Source organism: Notechis scutatus, chromosome 2 (genome assembly GCF_049901735.1).
Source record: "Notechis scutatus isolate UNSWTSFEM ecotype Mainland chromosome 2, rNotScu1.2, whole genome shotgun sequence".
Taxonomy (NCBI): domain Eukaryota; kingdom Metazoa; phylum Chordata; class Lepidosauria; order Squamata; family Elapidae; genus Notechis; species Notechis scutatus.
In genome coordinates, this window is record NC_142010.1 from 213,454,677 (window position 1) to 213,480,425 (window position 25,749).

The 25,749-nt window shown below is 37.1% G+C and overlaps 1 long non-coding RNA gene across 1 annotated transcript; it reads right to left on the bottom strand.

Moving 5' to 3' along the window:
• Positions 1-2,907: 2,907 nt before the first annotated feature.
• LOC148132504 (uncharacterized) lies at positions 2,908-25,605 on the bottom strand. Its single transcript, XR_015747355.1, has 3 exons — positions 25,512-25,605; positions 11,477-11,609; positions 2,908-3,372 (listed from the first exon to the last, which is right to left on the bottom strand). It is a non-coding gene; the product is annotated as an uncharacterized LOC148132504 (long non-coding RNA).
• Positions 25,606-25,749: the final 144 nt, after the last annotated feature.

Below are 25,749 nucleotides of genomic sequence, written 5' to 3' on the forward strand. Positions count from 1 at the left end.
CTCACTTGCCCCGCCCACACAGCCCAGCTGATTTTCGTGCCTCACCCACTGTACTCACCGCGGCTGCCACACACAGGAAATCCTTGTGTTTTTGCAGCTGCGCGCAAGCATGAAGCAGGTGGGCACGCATGCACTCACATTTTCGGTTCTGCACTAGGCAAAACGGTTGTTACAGTATGTGCAGCCCACCTCAGCTTGGAAGCATCATCAAAGTTAAATATCACCTCATTTAATGTACCTCAAAGTCCAAAATATGTTGTTTAAATGGGCAAGGCTTCTAAGAGAATAAGAAAGGAGGAGAAGAAATGGCCCAGGCTAACATTTTGTATGTTGCCTCTTTCCATGTTCAACTTTCATGAAATCATCTTGCCTCTAATCCCACCAGTCCAGGTAAAAATGGAGAAACCTAAAGGATAGAAATGGAGAGACTATTTTCCTTCTCAGATTTCATTCTCCACAGTTTCATTTGAAGCTTGCTTTCTAAAACAGAAGTTGAACAAATGAATCCGTCTGTCCTTACTTTCTGTTGTCAGCAGTGCTTCAGTGTGAGATGAAATAAATTGCCAGACCCTTTCATCTCCCATAATCAGTTCTGCACAGCTGAGTACACCCACAATCCTACGAGCTGTCACTGCCAGTGCTAATTCTATGTGGGGTGGGAAAGACTTTGTTAGAGCTACGGTTCTAATGTTCTACAACAGAAAGGCTTTTATTCTTCTATATATTTCTTTATTTCCCTCCTTTATACACTTTTTTGCCCTTTTCACTGATAAGCTATAGTACAAACTATATTTTCTCACAGAAGGCAAGCTTCTGGGTGGGATTACTATTTATGAGAGACTGAAGTTGGACACTTTCTTTCTCAACATGTACCATCAATACAGTATTGATGGCAGTGCTTGTTTAGAAATATAATACTTTTAAATTGAAACCAATTCAAAAAAATGTTGAGCCATTTCTGCAGCAATTCACCTACTCCAGTTGAAGTTAATCTTGACAGCCATAAAAATATATGCAAATGTAATTTACAAAAAAAGAGCTTCAGAGATTTGAACAGTTGTTATAATCTTTCTAGAACACATGACAATTTAGAAGAAAAATTTAAAAAAAGATTTTGAAAAGCAATGTTTTTAATCTAAAAAAAATTAATATATCTTGTCAAATTAATTATTTATGAGATGAGAGGCAAATCAAAAGAAAATGTTCATTTCTCAAGATAGGCAGAAAGTAGCAAAAGCTATTCCAAATCAGACTTCTGAAAACTTGCATTTACATTTTCAAAAAATGATTAATTAGTGGATAAAAATTTAGCTATAAAAATGATATTTGTCGGGATCTGAACTTCAATGAGATGTTGAAACACTTGTGTGCCAAACATGTTGAATTTGAAAGACATCCTTTAAAGCGTAAGACAGCTGTTTTGCATTCAAAATGGGCTGCTTTGATCATTTCAGAAATATTTCAAGCCCAGTTTTAAGCTTAGTTCATGCTCAGAATGGAGCATATCAAATCTGAAATGGTTCACAACTAAATTCCATGCTAGATTCTAATGCAGTGTCTCTACCCTGTGCTTATAAACTAATCCATTCAGTGGTGTTTGTTCCACCATTGAATGAGTCATTTTCTCTATTAGTATGATCCTGGAAATCAAAACATAATTATAGAAGGTCTTTACTACATGAAAAACAATATAATAAACATTTACATTTCACAGTGTGGACATAAAAAAAAGCCAATTTTCACAAAAACAATTTATTCTCTGTCTTTAGGAGATTCAGAATCATCATATTTGTATTATTATTATATTATTATTTGATTATAACTAGTGCAGTCTAGGATTCTCAGAGACATCAGATTGGCACTAATGCTTGACCGGATAGGTTTTGAAACCACTTTGATTTCAACTAAAGTAACTATGATACTAATAAGTTGTGGCAACACATATTTTGAAATGGAGATAATTACAATACTTAGAGTTTACCCTATATGCTTATTTAATATAGGGAATGGCCAAGTAATCTTGCAAAGCACAAGATTTCCAAATAGAAAGGCACCATACCAATTTCATGTGGCAAAATCTTTTAACTTAAAATGAATAATGTAGACTTCAATTAAAATCAGCAGTTTATCTTCATATTAAAATCAGCCATTGTCTATGGAATTTCACTTTCTGTCGGATGTTAAATTATTTTCTATCCTTCACCCATCAACAACTTGGCCAAGAAGTACAGAGATTTGTGAACACAACACTAACAAAATGAGTCATAAGTACATGCAATTCAAGTCCCTTAGCAGCAAAAATGCAAGGTTTTCCCAAAAGGGATTTTTTTTAAATCACACTATGAAAACAAATTCCATACAAAAACTGTCTTTCCAAAGCCAACAAGTTCCAACAACTGTTAATTTTGTCTCACTTCTTGGTGGGGTGTTTATATTAAAAACATGTTATGAGTTAAGCTATAATCCATCTTTTAAAAAAGCAATAATATCAGCACTCTAGCAGTTGCGGCCAATTCGTGTGGAGAAGAGAAGGGAAAAAAGACCACAGTTGAGGCCTCCTGAGAGAAGCAAAAAAAAAAAAACATGTCTTCTTTAATTCAAAGAACCCCCTCTTAAATTGCTGAGATTTTATCTTCACCCTTTTTCCATCACTCACACACACTCTCTCTTTCTCTTAAAGAAAACTTGACATGAGGTTGTTTGTGTCTGTTTGGATTCTGCCAGATGGGAAGGTTTGCTCATTAGAGGCAGCTGTTTTAGCAAATTACCTCACTCAGTATAATGACAGAGTTCTAACAGGCTATTGAAGAAAATCCTTTCATTTCCCAGTGAGATCATGATAAGTAGAAACAAGTTCAATGAGATGTTTGATTTACTTTGGAAGGTAATCAGTCAGACACATGGGATGCAGTGAGAGACAATGAGATATTTCTTTTATTTTGCTTTGCTTTGCACATGCACCTATTTATATGGCTGGCATTTGACTTTACAGGAAAAACTTGCAATGCAATCTGATGCTTTATGGATGGGACTTGCCATGAATAAAGAATCACAACCTTAGATACCACTACTTATTTATAACAGATACATGTGATAATTTATACATTATAATTTAAATCTAGAATGCTGGAAGTTACTTTATAAACCAAACTGCATACTGGGAAGAAAACTGTTTCAGAGACACACAAACATATTTGCTTTTTAAATTTAAAGACAAAACATGCATTCATGATTTTTCAAATGGGTCCATTCATGAAGCGTTTGTGTATGTATGGTGTAGCATGGCTTCAGGTTTGTTTTAGACTTCTGGTGACTCCTGCAGTTTTCTTGAGGAGATATCAGAAGTGGTTTTCCATTGCTTTCTTCCTAGGGCTGAAGGAAAAGGACCAGGTGACTTTGTGTTTCAGGCTGAGGAAACTTCTTTAAGGCAGTACAAAAAAGTAAAGAACAGGCATCCATTTTGCCTAACTACTTCAGTTCCATACTTTATATATCTGATCTTTAAGTAATGGAGTAAAAATACTTGAAATAATACCAACACATTCTATGGTGGGATTATAGAGACAATAACCCTGGTTTTGATATGTGGAAGGGGGCCTGTCCCAAATACATTTTAACAGTTCATGTGATTAAAGGAATCAATACTTTCCACTCAAGGCAACTGATTCTTCCCCAGAGTTCTTTAAAGCTAAAATATACCATCTTTCTATGTCTTCATTGGATGGGTTAATATGGAGGTACAATCTGTCAAGAACTTCTGTTAGGCAAATTCAACCAAACTCTAGGAGATGGCTATGCAAATGTATAATAAAGATCTGGCTGAATGGTAAGGATACTTCCTGGAAACATATCCCCTAATGTAGGGGTGTCAAACTCGTGGCACGTGGACCAGATGCATCACGCACTGGCCTCGCCCATCCCCAGTTTAGCAAAGGGGGGGGGGGAAGTTGTAATACATCATGTGATGACAAAGTGTTGTTAAGAGTTTGACACCCCTGATCTAATAGCCAGATTATTATATTCTTGATTGTTGTTGATAGGAGACACACAGTGTCAAAGCTAATCCATACTTCTTGCTTGTCCTAATAAGGACAGGTCACTTATCATTCTGGGAGGGCAGGACAGATGATGTTCCATTCCAACTGCTGGGAAGAAGATCTCTACCTCAAGTGTTCTTTTTCCACAACAAAAGTAGTTTTTCCTCTTCTTTAGCTCAGGTAGGGAAGTCTGATCATCCTATAGTGTTTCATTTCATCTTATAATATACAAATATCTCATTCCAAATTGCTGGTTCATGCTCTGATTGATATGCTCCTTCCCTATCCCTGCACTCTGTCTTCAATCACCACTTTGTAACATGCTGCCTGCCAAGAAAGTTTAGACTTTGGGGTTTAGGTGGTTTTTTTGACAGGTTCAGTAGTGAAATTCTAAAATTCTGACTTTTTGTTTGTTAAAGCTGGGTGAAACAGATAAGACTTCTGGCAAGTTTTCCATTCTAGCCCAAGTGACCAGAAAATGTAAAAAGGTGCCTTTTTAAAAACTAGACAAATTTTTGTGGTAGACCAGAAATGGCCTATCCACAAAAATGAAAGCAACTTAGCACTTTCTTTACCAACATGGGGCGGGGGGGGGGGGGGGGGGACAAGAAAAGAACCAAATGAACATGACATGTTACCATATACAACATTAAACAAATCTGATAAATCTGTGTTATCTCTATCATATAATATCATCTTATATAGGTTGACTATACGCTCTTCAGATTCCATATGCTTATATGATATAAGTTGGAAATTCAGGCACAGAAGACACATTTCCTCTTGTCAGTCAAAATCAATATCCTCATGAGAGATGCACTTTGTCATTTACATAGAATCAGAAACTACAACCTCTCTTTTCTCAATATACTGTAGAATGTTTTAGTCCTATTTGGATGGAAAATAGGAAAAATGGAATGAAAAAAAACAGAATATTAGTTTCTGATCAGAGTTTGAAATTTCCAAGATCTGGAGAAAACCCAGAAAACTATAAACACAGGAAATTTCTATTTAAAGTCTTCTACTTCTGCAGAAATAACTTAAAAATATTAGCTAGGAAGCTGTGATGTAATTTATTTTTCTGCTTGGTGCTAATGGTTCAACTTTCTCTGGGCAAAATATGAGTGTAGTTTTGTAAACTAAACTTAGATATTTCCTTTTAATTGAAATGTGAATGTGCAAAGATATTAATTGCATTTAGAAACATCTTGTTATCTGTAATACTACAAGTATCTCATGGAAGTCTTTATAGCAGGCCAAAACTTAGAGACAAATAACCTACTCTCCAATAAACAATTTGGTTTCAGGAAAAAACTATCCTGTAATCTGCAACTCTTACACTGCAAAAACATATGGACGACACAACTCGACCAGGGCAAAACAATAGACGCAATCTACATAGACTTCTGTAAAGCCTTTGATTCAGTGGTACACGACAAACTACTCCTAAAAATAAAATCCTATGGTATCTCTGGACAACTGAATAACTGGATAGAAGCATTCCTGTCAAACAGACAACAAATGGTCAAAATCGGGAGCGTCCTATCAAATCCAGTACCTGTCAATAGTGGTGTTCCCCAAGGCAGTGTTCTAGGACCAACTCTCTTCATACTCTACATAAACGACCTCTGTGATCATATTAAGAGCAATTGCGTTCTCTTCGCTGATGATGTAAAGCTGTTCAATACCACAGACAATACTGCTACCCTACAAAAAGATCTTGACTATGTATCCGAATGGTCAAACAAATGGCAACTTCAAATCTCAACAAATAAATGCTCTGTCTTACATATTGGCAAAAAAAATCAGAAAATAAAATACAAGCTGAATAGTCAAGATCTTGTTGATGACCCAAGCTCTGTAAAGGACCTTGGAATACTCACCTATAATGATCTAAGTGCTAGAGCACACTGCAACTACATAGCCAAGCTTTTTCTCTGGTAATATCACACTACTAACCAGAGCATACAAAACATTTGCTAGACCAATACTCGAATACAGTTCATCAGTCTGGAATCCACACTACGTATCTGATATTAGCACAATTGAGAAAGTCCAGAAATATTTCACAAGAAGAGTTCTCCACTCCTCTACTGCTGTAGAATACCTTATGCCACCAGACTTGAAATTCTAGAACTAGAAAACCTTGAATTACGCCGTCTTCGGTCTGACTTAAGCATGGTATACAAAATCATACATTGCAATGTCCTACCTGTCAATGAATACTTCAGCTTCAACCATAACAACACAAGAGCACACAATAGATACAAACTCAAAGTAAACCGCACCAAACTTGATTGCAGGAAATACGACTTCAGCAATAGAGTGGTCAATGTCTGGAATACTCTACCCGACTCTGTAGTTTCTTCCCCAAACCCCAAAAACTTTAACCTTAGACTGTCTACTATTGACCTCACCCCTTTCCTAAGAGGTCTGTAGGGGCGTGCATAAGCGCACCAACGTGCCTACCGTCCCTGTCCTATTGTTTCTCCTATTCTTTTATTTTTCTTATATGTAACCATTTCATGTATTCACAACTATGTATACATTTATACTTATTATCTTGTAAACAATTGGCAAATCAAATAAATAAATAAAATAAAATAAAAAAATAAATAAATAAACACCACTATCTGCAACAATGAATTCTCCTTTTGTCATTTATCTTTATCAACACTGACTATTTGCATTTTAATATTTAAATCAGTTTTTTTTAAATTCTCTATCTTTTTCTCTCTTAATACAGTCTGATTTTGCTTATCTTCTATCATTTATTTCATTAGAACTGAACCCCCTACTCATATACTAGGAATAAAATCCCTTTGCAGTGGATTTTGAAAAAAGAAAACAGAATAAATCTTTATCTCACTTCCTCTCTGTCTCTCTCTTTTTATGGAAATCTGCCTAAACAAATATTATAACAAAACAGAGACCATGCTCCTCAAGCAGGTTTTGGGAAAGAGATAAAACTTGGTCAGTTTTTTATGACAATGCTAACAAAAAATCTGCAACTGAGTGCCCCCATCCCAGGGTCAATATGCAGAGGAAAATAATAAATAATCCTACAATACGATTTGAGATTTAAAACTAGAAAGTCCCTCTTTTAATAGAATTGTGTGCTCTTTCTTTACTTACCTCAATTTGTGTAATAATGAAATTGTACTCTTAATATATCCAACAATGGTGTTAAAAAGGCTAGTGAGATAATGTTGAATATCAGGTTTATTGCCCATGACACTTGGGGAAAAATATATTTTGAAGAAATACCAGCAGGGATGAGATTCTACCAGTTCGCACCTATTTGCTAGAACAGGTTGTTAACATTCTAAGCAGTTTGGAGAACCGGTTGTTAGAAGAAATTACTGGGCTAATCCTGTAAGGAAGGCAGGAAGGAAACATTCTGGTGTTGCTTACAGAAACTGCCTCTCTGTTAACCCCTATTACATTCTTGGCAGCACTAGATTTCCTATCTCAGGAACGTCTCTGGAGTTTTTTCCCCCTCCTTTGCTAGTACTTTGCTTGTGTGGAGTGACCATTCAAAGTTACAATGGCACTGAAAAAAGTGAGTTATGACCATTTTTCACACTTACGACTGTTGCAGCATCCCCACAGTCATGAGAGGCCAGGCGAGGAGATGCATGCCTTGATGTGAGTAATATTGAGTTGGCCACGCCCAGCCAATAACATGACAACCAAGCCATGTCCACCCAGTCACATGACCACCAAGCCACACCCACCACCTAAGCCATGCCCACAGAACCAGTTGTTAAAAATTTTGAATCCCACCCCTGAATACCAACATGAACATTATTTAGTTGTAGTTCACTTGGAGACCACTGAATTACACGTTAGGAGAAGCGAATCTATCCTCCTCTGCCTAAATTCAAATACATTTTGGAATTTTCCTTTTTTTAATACCCTTCCTATTCTTTTATCTTGACAGTCTACTGTCAAACTCCTTGTGTTTCCATTCTATACTCCATTAAGCAACCTGCATGGTATATTTCACTGACTCCACAGCTTATCCAACCATGGGAAGGGAAGGAAACAGAAGGGAAGGAAAAATAGTTTCATTCCCATGTTCAATTAAATTTTTATGGCATCTAGCTTTAAAAATCATTTTCTGAAATCTGGTAAGAATCAGCTAAAATGGCTTCTGCTTTAATATAATTTACCAACCAAATGACGCAGGGGAGTTTTACAAAACCTGATTGTGCCACTTCCAAAAGTATGGAGGCTGTCCTGTACAAGCTAAATTCATCTATATAGAAGAAGAATTTTGCTTGCATATATCACTTTAGAGCAGGCATGTCCAACCTGTGGCCTATGGGCCCATGTGGCCTTGGACAACTAATAATGAGGCCTCACAAGTTTGTAAACTTTTAAGATTATTATATGATTTATATGCATTAAATATGTTATATATTTTATATAAGGCCCAAGACAATTCCTCTTCATTCAGTGTGGCTTAGGAAAATGAAAAGTATATGCTTTAAATCAGGGGTCCCCAACCGCGTCCGCGGACCGGTACGGGCGCGGAACAACCCTTACCGGGCCGCTGGTTGCTGGGCGCCGCCATCTTTTTTGGTAAAAAGCGCTTCTGGTGAGCTTTTCAGGTAGAAAGCTCACCGGAAGCGCTGTTCTTACATAATAAAGATGGCGGCGCCAGCGCTCGGTGAGCTTTTCCGGGTAGAAAGCCATTTCTACCCGAAAAAGCTCACCAGAAGCGCTGGCGCCGCCATCTTTTTATGACGAAACAGCGCTCGTGACGCCACCGGAAGCGCCGTTTCGTCATAAAAGATGGCGGCGCCCAGTTGACGCCGGTACCGGGCAGCGCGCCCAGCTGATGTCGGAACCGGGCACGGCGTCGAAAAGGTTGGGGATCCCTGCTTTAAATCATTTACAAATAAAAACCACAGCTCTTTTTACAAGTTATCATTGTCCTCATTTTAGCTATTATCTATCCATTTCAGGCCTTTTCCACATGTTTTCAACCTATATAGTCCTGAGCTTTCTTTTGCCAATTGGCTCCTCAATACTTGCTCATATCATTGTTTCATCTTGTTTTAGGTCTCTTTTGTGGACACTTTGGATCAAGCAGGATCCTTTCTATGACTGCCTTGGTCTACCTGACATCAGTTCTTCTTGCTTGTGACCAGCCCATTTCCATTTCCATTTTTTTAGTCTCCTGATGACATCGTATACTTTTGTTTGTTCTCTAATCCATGTGCAGGTCTTTCTATCTTGTCTTGTAATGCCAAGCATTTATCTTTCCATGGCTCTTTGCACCTTTCATAGCTTTTGTATCAATTGTGAGGTTAGTGTCCATGTTTCACCGGCATATGTTAGAGTAGGTAGCACACACTGATCAAAACTTTTCAGGCATAGGGAAAGGTTGTTCTTGAAAATTAAGCTTAGCTTGCCAAATGCCTGCCAACCCACATGTAACACACTATTCAATTTCCTTTATTGTATCACCTTCCATTGAGATCCATTGGTCAAGATATATGTAGTGGTCTACTACCCTATTTCCCTGAAAATACGACTTACTCTGAAAGTAAGTCCTAGCTTGATTTTTTACACGTGTGCCCAATATAAGCCCTACTCCCATAATAAGCCCTAATTAAGATACTGCCCACTCCAGAGTGCACGGGTAAAAATTAAGCTAGGGTGGGGATGGGATGGTGAACCTGCCCTACCACTTACTTTTGGACAGTTGTAGCTAGGCCTTGCACACCCTAACACCTGCCTCACCAGCCCATTTCTTCTGCAGCCAGCAAGGCTGGCAAGGCTTTCCTGGAGGCCTCTGTAGCTGATAACAAAGCTCTGGATCGATCCGGAGCTCTGTTATCAGCTGCAGAGGCCTTCAGGAAAGCCTTGCCAGCCGCAGAAGTTCCGGAAGGCCTCTGACAGTGAAAATGAGTCTGGGGGTGGCACATGTAAGTGAGGTTAGTCAGTGGCTGACATCCCCCCAAAATAAGACCTGGTGCCTTTTTTGGTGGCAAAAAAATGTAAGACAGGGTCTTATTTTCAGGGAAACATGGTACTTCTAGTTCTTCTCCACATATTTTTTTTTTTCCCCTTTGGTGGATTTTTATAAGTATTACTGCTTAAAACCCTGACCACCAAAACTCTTGCAATGGTTTTTAAGATCTAACAGGTTTCATTCTCTCAGAAAGCTACTGTATCTGGGATATGTAATTATAACTTTTAAACTTTACAGCTGTTTGTGGATTTTCCACAGGACTCCGTGGGAAGCACAAAGTTTCAGGTTTCACACTCTTGCTTCAGATTCGGCTCTGTGTCAAACTGTGTGGCCTGTGAGTCATACCAGATTGTTTTCTAAATTGTTATTGAAACCACTTATTGTGTTGGTATATAATTCTGGTTCAAAACTACTGGACATTCTGTCTACCACAATAATCTTTTATTTTTGAGAACTATTTGTCTTTGCTCAAACTTATTTCCACCTAAACGATCTCCCCATTTTCTTTTCCTGTTCAACCTTGGCCCCTTAGGTAAGTTGTGGCTCTGTCATCTGCAACTATGCTACAATGCTGCCAGACTCCTTTAAAGTCAGGATGCATTTGTACATTATTTTAACTATTTACTTCTACAACTTATATACTGTTCCATTGCCAGGTACCATGAGAAATAAACAGTATTAATATCATAGGATTAAAAATGAAAATCAATTATCATAATTATATCAATCAGAGGCAACTCCATTTAGGGGAAATTACTTTCCAAATATTCTTTGAGGAGCCACAGTTTTAATACTTTTTTAAAATGTAGTTGAAGGTGTTGATCCTTGGTTGCCATTCTTTGCTTGTTTACTGTCTTTCTTATATGCTTTTAACTTTTTTGTTACGTCTAATATGTATTGAAGTTTTAAAATCATGCTGGCCATATAGAGATGCCTGGGTATGATGGGTTCCCTTCATGGTAGGACATTCAGCAAGAACTCTCTTCCAGATCTTACAGAATGGGCAGACTGACTCAGAGAAGATGGTCACAGTAAACATTGACGTATCAAACTTTGACTGTATGTATGTGAATACACATATTTTAATGAATAAAATACCTGTGCAAATTTTGAGATGAAAAACTTTCTCTACGATCTCTAAATGAACAGGTTATGTGCAAGGAAACCAAGGCAATAAATGAGTAGGCATGATTCACATTCTACTCTGTGCTTTTTCAAATAATACTAACTTTTTGTAATAGTTTCATTTGAATGATTGCTTTGGATCTGAAAACAGTCTTGGAGTAGCAATCCACTAACTACACCATGGTACTAACTGCAGCTGAAATAGTCTGAAAGGCCCCTTCCATACAGGGGGGTTTATTCCCCATTTTGGTGTGACGCTTATGCACAGTTTGGGAAAGTAAGTCAATTGTTGGCTCAGCCATCATCTGCTTCAGATGATGAACATTACCAAGACAGATCTGCAGCATTTCCTCTGGAGATTCAGGGCAGGGATACTTCACTGGTTGGAACTTCCATTTTATTCAATCTCCTCCTTCAGCCCAGATGTGAAGTTCATTGTCATAACTCCCTATCTTCTTCACCTGTAATAAGGGATTGCTTTGTTAATCACTCCACACAGTATGTAGTTTCTGGCTTTAAACTGATTCCCCCCCCTTCCTGAGAACATGTAGTGAAGGAAGACTGAATGCAAGGTTTGTACAGCAACTGACTACCTTTTTTTTTTTTTTTTGCACATTTCCTACAGCCAATAGAAGAAGTATTGAATAACATGGAGTAATGGAGGGCCAGGAATAGAGAAACTCACAAAGTGACATTTATTTTTAGATAGAGCTGGAGTAACGTTAAATGCTATCATGTTTAAGAGATATTTATGGCAATACTTTAACTTTTTTAACATTTAGCATTAATACCAATATTGAATTTGAATTTCCTTATGATAATTTGAAAATTATAGAATGTGTTTTTTCATTTTAACTAAATACATGTAACTATATGTCTATTTCCATAAACCTCTAGGATTAGATTAGAATGTAAATGTGACAATAATGAAAAAGCATGGCTAGAAGTAATTTAATAAAGAGACAATCTCAGCTATAAGGAAGAAAATCACCATCTATTTTGAAAGACTATTACAGCCATGTTACTTTAAACTGAGTGTATGTTTCATAATAAATTCTGAGGCATCACATGCTTAAAGAATCAGTACACAGATCTAACTTAATTGAAATATTTTTAGAAAATTGTTGCAACCTTTTATCCTCGCCATCATTAAAAAAATATATACTGCAGCAATATTTAGGGAGCTGCTCTTTTAATCAAGTATTCCACAGGGTGAATTATATTTCCATTCTATTCAAATCTTCTTTTAAAATAGCTTCTCTCAGTTATTGTAAAAACAAACCATTTATGCAGAAATCTCATCCCAATGTATGATATTTAAAGCCTAAAAAATCCGAGCCCTTTAAAACCCTGCTAGATTTCTCTGTTTTCTATGATATCCCTTTTCTCTGTTTGTTATTCTGGACAGCCTTCTAAAACATGACTCTGTCTCTTAGGGTTCAATGTGACTAAAACGGTATTTCATAACTAAACTACTTCAGAAAAACAAGGTCATGAATCTATATCAACATCTCTTTGTGTAAGGCAGTGCTATTTTCATCACGTATTATAGGTTGCTGTATACTTCCTCGAATTTCATGTGCCTTTTCTGCCTTGAGAAATCCTGCTGGTGAGACAATGGATCACTATAAAGCTAATGGCTTCTCTCACTTTGGAGGGAGAACTGAAGGGACAAATCACACATCATGACTTCCAGCTAGCTCTCGTTCTCAATCTCTCTCTCTCTCTCTCTCTCTCTCTCTCTCGGGGTAGGGGGTGAACAATGCAAAGATAAAAATGATTTTTAAAGAAAGAAATCCTGATGTGCTGGGTGGCCTTCATTAATATTTATTCCAAGATTAATATTGATAAGCAAACAGCACAGCTTGCTCTGTTGTCTCTCCTTTCAGTTCCTTGTAATTCAAGCAGCTTGCCATTAGCATGCCTCTTCCTCTGCTTCCCCAGCTTCAGAAAGCTTTGGCAGAGCTCCAGCTCACTTACGCTTAAATGGACACTCAAGCTTCGATGGACACACAGCTAAATAGAGGCCAATAATTCAATACAGTATGACTGTGCTGGGGCTGCTAGTAAATCCATCAAGCAGTAAATATCATCTGAAGCCAATGCAAGCTTTTATCTTTCCAATTTTGTGTATGTCTGTGTGAAGCCCAGGCATTCAGCGAATCATGTAATTTATTCTACAGTGCAAAGCCTGGCCTGTCTCAGATACATCATATTGACTCCCCACCCCCCATCTGTCAGGAGCAGTCAGCCCCCTTCTTGGTTCCCCAGCCCCACCCTTCACACCAGCCCATCACCTTTCATTGCAGTTCATTTCCTTATTTATTTATTCCCACTCAACTGGGCAAGGACACAAATGCTAAAGGGAAGAGAATGAAAAGAGGGGAGGGGGGAGAGGGAAACATCTGAATGTCATTACAGCAAGCATGTTAAACATTTGTCCAAGCCAGTTTGTTAAATCAGCAAAGGCGATTCCAAGCAACTAAGTGTAATGGTTCAGGAAGGGCTCCCTACTGCAATGTTTTTATTAAGCTGCAAATATGCCCTGTTATTTTCTTTTGCTCTTTGGGTCAGCTTGGATGGCAGTATAATGTAAATAATACTGAACAGCTGGGCTTATTGAATTATGATGTGTGTTGGGGTGGATAATACACATACACAGAAGATGAAATCAATCCAGGTTATAGGGGCATATTTCCCCTTCTTGGTGTGTGTGCGGTGTGGTCACAGAGATACGAGGTAAGGCAGCTGAAATGTGGGTCACACCCATGAGAGAGGCCATATTCCTATCCATAGCAAGGACAGATGCTCCTATTTCTGATCTCATTTTCAAGAGAGTTAATCACGGAGTAGATTTTTCAAATTGCAAATAAAATCCACCCCTTCTCATACCACCTTCACAGAACTTAGTCACATACTATACAAAATATGTTTGCATTAATTTTTAAATTTGTGCAATGATTGCAGATTATGACCCCAAGTGCATTGTAGACACTTCTGCTTCTTGGCTGGACCTACAAATTATGCACTTTAGCAGAACCAGAACTCACATCTGTATTTAACAGGGGAGTACTGATTAAATATTGTATTGAAACTGTTGTGTGGAATCTTCAGTAGCACCTTCCTTAATCTTATATAGATTCTTCATTGTAAGCTCGCATGTGCCTATCATTGTTTTTCAAAAAAAACTAATAAAAGCAAAATCATAGACATTTGTGTTCACAAAGGCCAATTACAGTATTATGCAGAGCGGATAATCCTATTGTAACTGTCCCTTGCTACCTGCAAAATGTATGTTTTCCCTTCAAAGCATAGAACTATATGCATCCTATCACTTGCATTGACAGATAATAGGTAGGCAGATAGAAATAGATAGATAGATAGATGATAGATAGATGATAGATAGATAGATAGATAGATAGATAGATAGATAGATAGATAGAAGTAACTATGAGAGGGATCTTAGAGTCTTAGTGGACAACCAGCAGTATGCAGCAGCAGCCAAAAGAGCTCATGCAATCCTAAATTGCATTAACAGAAGGATACAATCAAGATCAAGTGAGGTACTAATACCACTCTATAAAACCTTAGTAAGATCACACCTAGAGTACTGCATCCAGTTTTGGTCACCACACTATAAAAAAGATGTTGAGACTCTAGAATAAGTGCAGAGAAGAGCAACCAGGATGATTAAGGGACTGGAGACTAAGGCATATGAAGAATGGTTATAGGAACTGGGCTTGGCTAGTCTAGGGAAGAGAATGACCAGGGGAGACATGATAGCGGTCTTCTAATATTTGACGGCTGCCACAGAGAGGAAAGAGTCAAGCTATTTTCTAAAGCTCCTGTAGGCCAGATAAGGAATAATGGATGGAAACTGAACAAGGAGAGATTTAACTTGGAAATAAGGAGAAACTTTCTGACAGTGAGAACAATCAACCAATGGAACAGCTTGCCCTCGGAAGTTGTGGGAGCACCATCACTTGAGACTTTCAAGAAGAGATTGGATTCCCATCTGTCAGAAATGGCGTAGAGTCTCCTGCTTGAGCAGGGGTTTGGACTAGAAGACCTACAAGGTCCCTTCCAATTCTGATTATCTGTTACCAGATAGATAGATAGATAGATAGATAGATAGATAGATAGATAGATAGATAGATAGACAGACAGATCTCAAGAAGGAACATTTCCTAATTTCTTGGGCTGAAAGGCAATTGGGGGGGAATGTATTTTTAGACTTTCATGACTGATGTCAGCCTTGTAAGAAGTTTAAGTAAGAATCCCTGGTAGTGCAGTGGTTAGAATGCAGTATTGCAGGCTAACTCTGCCCAGAGCCTGTAGTTCAATCCTGATGAAGACCAAGGTTGACTCATCCTTCCATCCTTCCAAGGTTGGTAAAATGAGGAGCCAGATTGTTGTGGGCAATATGCTGACATTGTAAATTGCTGAAAGAGTACTGTAAAACACTATGGGGTGATTTACTGTATAAGCCTAAGTTCTCAAAAGTTCTCCAAAGCATCTGAAAAGAAACAGATGGAAATGTATCAAGAGTAGATCAAACCTAAATATGAGGAGAAATTTCCTAACAGTTAGAACAATTAATCAGTGGAAAGACTTGGCTCCAGAAGTTGAAGGTTCTCCAATACTGGAGGTTTTTAAAAAGAGATTAGACAAACATTTGTTTGAAATGATATAGGATTTCATGTCTGAGCAGGAGGCTGGACTAGAAGATTTCCAAGGTCTCTTCCAACTCTGTTGATCAGTTATGTGCTATTGTTATTGTGAGGTAGTTTTGACAGGAATATATACCCATTCAATCCAATAACAATTAAATGGAAAGGACAAAGGAGAAGTTTTAGATGGACTTTAAATAATACTATATTAAAAGAAAAGGACTTTGTACAGAAAATGGAGAAATAATTGGCTTTCTTTTTTAAAGAAAACAGAACAGAGGACAACACATCAATACAAAATCTTTGGGATACAATGAAGGCTTACACCAAAGGTTTGATAATAGACTATACAAGGAAAAGAAATACGAAGAAAAGACAAGCTTTAAAAACATTAGAGGATGATTATTAAGGGACTTCAAAAAGAATTACAGAAACTTCCACAAAAAAGGACATTAAAATAAAAATGGACACAGTTAAACATAAAATGGGGCTAATGGAAAAGGAGGAATTAGCACAAAAAGATTAGTGGTGCTAAACAGAATTATTTTGAAGATGCAAATAAGCCAGGTAGATGGTTAGCATATACATTGAAAAAAGAGAGAGAGTCAAGAAAAATAATGTAATTGATCAAGGGCAAATTTCCTATGGAAATAGAGAGAAGAAAAAAATCATACAGGACTACTATGGAAAATTGTATGAACAAGAGAATATAGAGGAGGAAAGAATTAAACAATACCTGCAAAAAGCGAATTTACCCCAGATATCCAAAGACACTGAAATGATGCTCGAAGGGAATATAATAATGATGGAGTTAACTTGAGCATTAAAAAAAAATACAAAATAATGGAAAGGCACCAGGCCCAGATGGATTGCCAGTGGAATTTTACAAGACTTTATAGGAATCGTTGAATCTTCCATTGCTAGAAGTTATGAATGAAGTTACGCTAAAGATGAGGACACCCAAATCGTGGTCAGAAGCATATATTACACTTGTGCCAAAGGAGGATGCCGACCCATAACAAATTAAGAACTATAGACCTATTTCCCTGCTAAATTCAGACTATAAAATTTTTGCTTCAATAATGGCATAAAGACTTAAAAGATATTTGAATAACTTTATTTATCCTGATCAAAATGGATTTCTGCCAAAGAGACAAATTAAAGACAACATGAGAATAATCCTGGACACTTTGGAATATTACAAGGCACATCCTGAAAAACAAATGGCTTTGATATTTTTAGATGCACAGAAAGCCTTTGATAATGTGAATTGGTGATTTATGTTATTACAGTTGAAGCAGATGGGCTTTGGTAAGAAATTTATTCAAGCCATAGAAGCTATATATCATAAACAAACAACAAAGGTAATGATAAATGGGGAACTGACAGATTTTAGTGGTATAAAGAAAGGGAAAAGACAAGCCCGCTGTCACCTCTGTGTTTGTGTTTACATTAGAAGTACTAAATAGAAATTTTAGAGAAAAGAAATAAAAGGAATGAAAATTAAAAAGAAAGAATATAAATTACAAGCATTTGCAGATGACCTGGTTTTTATCTTAGAGGATCCATTAGAAACAGCACTTAAGTTGATAGAAAAGATAGAGGAATATGAAAAGGTAGCAGGTTTGAAAATAAATAAAGATGAAACAAAGATTTTGACAAAGAATATGCTAGAAAAACGAAAGTAAGAATTGGCGGAGGTTTTGAAGATCCAGATCACAAATAAGGTTAAGTATTTGAGGATACATTTGACAGCAAGATGTGGTACACTTAAAGAGAACAATTATTATTCTGCTGCCCAGAGTTACTTTATGTGGCATGTGCAGCAATATACATTTGATAAATAAATATCTAAATCCTTCAAGTTCATCTATTATGTATCAGAAAACTTATTTGTGATATGCAATTTAAAACATTTGTTAATTTCTTGTTCTTTTGAGAAACAGAAAAGGGTACAGCCCTTGGTGATCTCTGAGCTTGCCTGCTTGCCTGCAGACATTTCAATAGCAATAGCACTTGGACTTATGTACTTTTTCATAGTACTTTACAGCACTCTCTAAGGGGTTATAGAGTCAGCATATTACTCCCAACAATCTAGATCCTCATATTACCAACCTCGAGAAGATGGAAAGCTGAGTCAATCTTGAGCCAGTCAGGATCGAACTCCTGGCAGTGAGCTGAATTAGCCTGCAATACTGCATTCTAACAACTGTACCACCATAGCTCCTGGTTACCCAACTATTGAATTGATGATGTTACCTAGTCAGGTAATCAGAGATATTGTATGAGGAGAGATGGGTTAATCTATCATAGATGAATCTCAGAAGGAATCTGGATGCTCCTTTTCAGACTCACGCATTTTATTAAACAGCATAACCTTTCATCTAATTCTTGATGAAGTGAGCTGTAGTTTATAAATGCTTACAGCTTTTAATAAAATGAGCTAGCCAGAAAAAGTACTACTAATTCCTCCTAATTTTGAATGCCTTCACAGAGAAAGTGTAGATGCTGCTTAAAATAAGAGGTGACCATTTATGATTCAGATAAGTATACATGTATGTAGGCGTGGTTCAGTGTTCCTTGGTTGAAAATGTGCTCTTTTTTTTCTATTTGGTGCAGCTAACATTCACCCATCCAGACACAGTTCTTTATATTTTATTCTTTAAACTTCTACATCCTCAGCTAACAAGACTTTTGGTGTCAAGTACATCTTTTGTTTGATGTCTCTGTTGATAAGACAGTCTAAAATAAATTGTTGCTCACTATATACTAGCACTTACATTTGTATCCATACTTTGAAGTGGAACTGACTAGTTATGCTGCTCTTCCTCCTTTCTGTACATTGGTAATTTATTCAACTTTGGGTCAAACCATAATTATTTAAATCAAATAAAAAATACAATTTTACTATTTAAAGATATATTATGAATACTGTGTATGAAGTATTAGGGATAAACTTCTGAATAGCTTTAATAATATATTAAACACCCACACATATACTCATGTATATACACAACAAATCTTCTGCAATTCATATTGCATTTTTGCAATATGTCCTTCTTCCTGTTATATGCACTTTTCATCATTCAGTGCGCATACTGGAATGAATAAAATCCTGTTCAGGTCACCTTTACTCACCTCCATTTAAAAAGAGTCTCACGGCTGGATTTTATATTCAGCACTGGGCAAATCTATATGCTGCTTTGGAGTGGGGCAAGAGTCAAGGAACAGCAGCAATTGAAAAAGCATACCTCCCAACAATTTCCCAACACAGGAGAGCAATTAATGTGGTTGAAGAGAAGAAGCATCATTCATTTTAAAAAATGAAATGAATACATAACAATGATCTTCTTCTCCAATAGGCATTAGCTTTTGATTTGTACCTGAATAAACTCAAGGGGAATAAAATCACGGGACACCATCTGACTACTGGCCACAAAACACACAAATGGAACAGAACCCTATTATGCCTGCCCTTTGCAAGTTCTTTAGGCCAAAATCTCAGCATTGGTGAGTGAATTCACAAGTCTTACACATGCAGTCTAGTTTTTCCTTTTTGGAAAACTTCTCTCCTTTTTTACCAAATGTGTCAACTAAAGCAGGAAGTGCTGCAGTGATGAGGATGATGAAAATAATAAGTAACTGAGAGATGATTTAAGTACCTTTGTTTTTAATGACTAACATGTGGCATTAATATTAGCACAGTATAACATTTTGGATTGGAAGGGCAAAATGTGATTTCATCCATGCAGCACCTGCTGAGGACACCTCAAAGCAAGTCTTTTCCAGGGCTCATAGGGCAGCCACAGAGGTCAAGCATGTGAACCCAGGAGAGGAGGCAACTGCTTTCAGGAGTTGCCAGCAGAAGGTGCTTCTATAGTCACACAGACTCCAAATCATGTTTTGCACTTCAAATCCAGAGGACCATTTAGTCCTAATTCATATGTTATCAGTGCAGGACTGCATGGGGTGGGGGTGGGGGGAAGACATTTTATATTATGTAATTTAGCACTGCTATTGGGGGAATCTTACACTGGATTTCTGAAATTACTTTAAAAGGGAAATTACTACATTTTAATGGAATTCATACCGAAAAAGATATACAATTTTCCATCTCTTTCTAAGGCCTTGAAAGGTCCCTAAGTATTTGATGAAAACTGACAGTTCACTGTCTTACCCTTTTAAGGATAAAACACATTAACATTGTCATAATCAAATAAACCCTAAAGCAGCCATATGACAGTTTTAAAAAGAAATCCAATTTTCCTCCTACACATCCAAAGTGATGTGTGAAACTCACCCTGTTAGCTTCAACCAACCAAATATTGAGCATAGTGTTGGCCTTCAAAATGCAGAAAAATGCAGAAAATACAGTATATATAGACAGGCAAAATGGTTAGACTACTTCAACAGTTCCCTTACAAGGAAAATTACAGAATTTGGAGAAGTTAGCACAGCACATTTTTCTTCATTTCTTAAAGGAAGAAAGATAAAATCTAGATTTGTTTATTAAGAAATCTGAAAAAAGGAAAAATAATGGGAATATATCTTTATAGGGAAAAATCACAGATAAAAGGGGGGAAAGAACCTTTGTGAATTGTTCTGACACTCAAACCATTGGACACTTGAAATATGCTTTACATAGTGCTGCTTTTGAAAACTGTTCAAAACTGCAACTCATCAAAAATGCAGCAGTGCAGGCAGTATGCCCACATAACACCGCTGTTATGCAAGCTGTATTGGCTCCCAATAGATTTCCCAATATAATTTAAGGTACTAGTGGTCACCCATAAAACCCTTCATGTCACAGGATGATGTTACTTTCACTACTCTCTGCAAAACAATGCTATCTAGTAGGACCAGGAAACAAACTCTCAATATTGCAATACCTTCACTATGGAACAGCGTCTCCCATAAGATTTGGGTATTTTAATTCTGCTTAGAACTCTGGAAAACCTTGAAAACCTATCTCTTCTTTCAGAAGTTGGGTCCACGTTGTTACTTAGGTATTAAATTTTGACTGTATGGACAGGTTTTATGGGCCTTAGGTACATTTTAACACTTTTATGATATCTTTGGTTCAGTGGTGGGATTCAAATTTTTTACTACTGGTTCTGTGGGCGTGGCTTGGTGGGCATAGCAGGGGAGGGTTACTGCAAAATCCCATTCTCTCCCTACCCCACTAACCTGCTTTCCAGCTCCGTTCTCCTGTGCAGGGCAACAAAAGAAGACCCAGCCGATCAGCTGGGACTCGGGAGGCAGAGGGGGGCGGGACCAGTCAGAGTTGGTATTTGCTAGTTCTCCAAACCACTCAAAATTTCAAAATTTCCACTACCTGGTCAGAACCTGCTGAATATTACCTCTGCTTTGTTTCATGCTCTTTGTATGATATAAAAAATATGAACTAGAGTAAGAAGGTTGAGATGGGTGGGTGTATAGATTGAATTCATAAACAAACAAACAAACAGACTTCAGTCTTCTGAAGGAAATTATACCTTTTTCATTTATTTTGTTACTGGAATTTTTATCCAACATTTGTCTATCCAGTATTTTCCTGGAACTATATAATTCAATTTTGTGAATGTTCATAATAAAGCTAAAGGTAATTATTCATATTTCATGCAAATACATGCTAGCTGCAACCTGTTTAAAAATCAGAAAAACCATCAAGACCTGTTTATTGTAGGAAGCGTTCAAAGACTGACATGGAAATGGACCAACTGCATAGGGAAATTATTTATATAGGATTTTTTCCTACATAATATTAAGACATTGATTATCAATATTGTTTTGTGCATTGTTTTAACCATTGCTACAAAAATAAAGAATTTGCCACCACTACGACTGATATGATCCGCAAGCTAAACCAACCAACCAATCAATAATAAAATACAAAACAATTCTCAATTGCTGCATTTATTTCTATGGCCAAAATGAGGGGGAATGGAGGGAGGAAAAAAATCAAATCAGTTCTTTTTCTTTCAAGTTGCTTCTCATTTCTTTAAGAGTGACACATAAGCCTCTAGAGCAGGGGTGTCAAATTCACGAAGTGCAGGCTAGATGCATCACATGCTGGCCACGCCCACTCCCATTTTAGTGAAGAAGGAAAAAGTCACAATACATCATGTGATGGCAGTGTGACGGCTCAAATTTGACACCCCTGCTCTAGAGGTTATAGAAAGGGGCCCCATGAGAACAGTAATATCAATACACTGGGATTAATACCAATATATCCAATAACTCATCTAATGTTTTAATGGAAACCATTGGCATTAAATGTAGAAGATGGATTGCCTCTCTCAATGAAATTAATGGCAAATGAAAATGTATGCAAATTATGAGTGGAATGAGTTGATCAATAATTAAGTAACTGTAATTCTAACTAATTAATGAAAGTTTAATAATGGAAATGAACAGAGTAATGAATAGAAAATAATTCTTGCATATCCCAAAACCAAGACAGGCACAAAAAGCAAATGCTAACAGTGAGACTTGAAAACCCATCAGAAAAATCCTCCTGGAATTAAACGTCTTCAGGAACTCCCTATAAAGCAAATGCACCTACACACATATTTTCTCTCTATTTAACATTGATGAAGATCAAGAGCTAAACCATTTCATTTGTTTTCACAATGGAACAGAACATAAAAGTAATATTGAGATACAGCAGTATCTATAAGGTCATTTGTGTTATATTTCCTGTTGCATCTTAACATTACTTTATGCTCAGGAATACTTCGGAATTATTATTAATTTTTTTGCATTAAAAATCAAGCAAAGTAAATGGATGTTTGTTACCATCAGATTGTTCTCCCTGAGTTTTTCTGCTAAACTGGAATGTATACGTATCTTATCACACCAAAAACAGTAAATGGGAAACAGCTACTTGGCAAAAGCTCACATGTCTAAAGTGGTTGATTATTTAAAGATATCCTTGCCAACAGACCATTGTAGAGCCTCACTGTCTGCTTGGCCAGATATTTTGGAAAGAGGCAAAATGTCTGAGGGAACCCTGCTGTCTCTCTCTTCACTCTGGATTCTTTAAGTTAAACAAGCATGCCATTTGTCAGCATGTTTTACAAGTCTGTTACCTCTCATTTCATGAACCATCATTTAAAGAGTTACAGTGCATTTCTGGAAAGGTCACTTCGCTTTGGAGAAGCAAAACTGGTATTTAAAATGATTTGTGTTTGGATTCAAAAATTTGATACATTACCATAATAGTTATCATATGATGATACCGCACTATACACAGCAAGTATATAGACACTGTATAAATGTTTGTATTTGAATGTTCTAATAGGGCTTGACAAATGAAAAAGATTAAATCTAAACTCTGCTTCAGAAAGCTTATAAAGCAGAATCTAATGTCCCTGATGTTAGTTTTAAAAACCACAGAGAGGCTGTATGGATAGTAAGATTGATCAGAGTGAGGGGCTATGAACTCTTTTCCCTGTGGCTATTTTTATCAAAAAATATCCCCCTCAGCTGCTTGCTCAGCCCCCATCCTCAGATAGCTACATCGTATTTCTTGCAGACCAAATAAAAAACAAAGCAGCAGCCATGGGTTTTGATGGGAAAAACAAGATGAAAGGGCCAAATGCTGTCTGCCCTACAAAAGTTAGCCTTCTCTTTAATTTATACTCTACCCAGCTGCAGCTTGTTAAAAATACAAAATAAAAACACATTGGGGGTAGCCTGTGCAAGTTTGTGGGTGTAAGTTAGTTGTCTTATTCCATTACAAATCCCGCAGCCCTACTGTTTCTAGGAAGTAGTATATTTTGTAATCTTTTGAAAATCATTCTTTATAAATATCAAATTTGGATGGAAGCCAAAGGAAGAAGGGAAAACAGGACATAAAAAATAACCTAATGAAAGGAGAAATCAAGAAAAAGGAAACAGCCATCCATAGACTCAGAAATGCACATGGAGCTATTTCCATTGTAGGTAAATTGTAGGGAAAAATTAAAACAATAAATCAGACAATAGGCTGTTGTATAATGATAAAGAAAAATGCTAATTTGAGTGTTAATTTCAGTATTTCATGCCTTCTCTGTCAAGTCTCTCAGTTGTGTTTTTCTAGTTTAGAGGAATCTATTATAGTCATCCTTGAAGAAACCCTGTGTAAGTAGCCCACTCTATATTTAGGCTGGAAATTAAATGTTAGCCCAGGTACATTCATATATATCTATTAAGAAAGCAGACTCATATCCCAATATATATTCTAGACTTCTCTTAATTTTCCTGTTTTCTAAAATAGCTGATCCAGGTCTTTTGCTGCTAAGCAGAAGATGCATTATAGTGTTTATGTCAGGGCTCTCCAACCTTGGCAACTTTAAGACCTGTGGATGCCCAGAATTCCCCAGCCAGCGTAGGGAAATTCTGGGAGTTGAAGTCCACAAGCCTCAAAATTGCCAAGGTTGGACACCCCTGGCCTATGTGTACAATAAATGGGGGGGAAGGAACAATGGCTTGAACTAGTACATTGAGAAGAATGAGAGAAAAGTTCAGTACACAGGTTTTATAGCAGAAATAGAGAAAATGAAGTCAGGATTTCCCCTTCCTGCTCTCCTGGATTGTGAAATTTACTATAAACCGATTAGAAGGATTAAGATTGGGTTGATTGATAAATTTCGCTTGAAATCTTGCTGAAGAGCTTTTCAGGGAAGGGAGCCAGGGCAAGATTCCTTCATATGAGAAAACAGACTTCCCCCAAACCCCACAGAATTTCAGGGTTGAAATGTGCCAAAAGAAAGAAAAATCAGCATGCCAGCCCAAGAAATATAGCTAGTGCAATGAGGGAGGATACTGCGTTTTGTAATCATCATCAACATCAACAGCAGCAACAATTGTTCTTTTTCCCACCCACCCACCCACCCCAGGTAGTCAAAAATATTATTCTGACACACAATGTTCAAATAGTAACAATGTCAATATACATTTTGCTCCAGTAGGTAACACCGAGAAATAATTTGGATGTTACTGCAGGAATAAAATTTATTTATACCATTTCAAAGCAGTGGCAATCAGATTTTTTTAAAGCATCCATATTCTGGCTCTTTCTGCTTGATCAATAACCTGTAAGCTGAATAGCTTGGCATTTGCAATAGAAAAACAAATCTGAAGAGAGAAAGGGAAAAAGAAACCACCAACAAGAAAAAAAGCTGAAGTGAATGATACATTTTCTGCAGTGTCAGATTAATGACCCTTAAGTGCTTGTGGGGGGAAAATGAACCGTGGAGGTTGTTTGCCTTTTACAAAGACACTGTATGGCTCATGCATCAAGAAGAAATCACTTGTATGGATTACTGTTGTAAGCTGGGGGTAAATGCTGTTTGTAGCATCTAATTTTATGATTATGGCAGCAACTAGCAGTCCTTTTTCTCACACACTTGCATTCAGGTGTGTTTAAGTGTATTTGCTGTCAGGTCCTTCCCTTCTCCCAGAGGTTTGTGTGTGTGTGTGTGTGTGTGTGTGTGTGTGTGTGTGTGTGTGTATCTGTATACATTTGTTTGTGTGTGTGTAAAAACCAACCCTCTTTTCTCCTGCTGTTTTTCCAGAGCTCTTTCTGTCATCAAAAAGGCATTGATCAAATGCTGAGAGGTAGGACAGAAAGCTATTTACTTTGAAACAGTAGGAGAGATTCACTGGGCAAAGCAGCACAGTTAAAAATCTGCATTGACTGGTACTTACATTATTAGAGCTATTCATAACTCCACTTCAGCAGGTCCCTAAACAGCCTGAAGAACAGGTTTAGATTTCCTTTTAGAAATTTCTTTCTTTTAATCTGCACCATAAAGCAGCAAAAAGAAGACCAAAACACAATTTAACATTCCTCAAGGGAATAAAAGTGGGATTATTCAACAATAATTAAAGAGAAATGTAAAACCAGGAGCCTCATTATTCAGGGTTATTTTCTGTCATTTTAGAT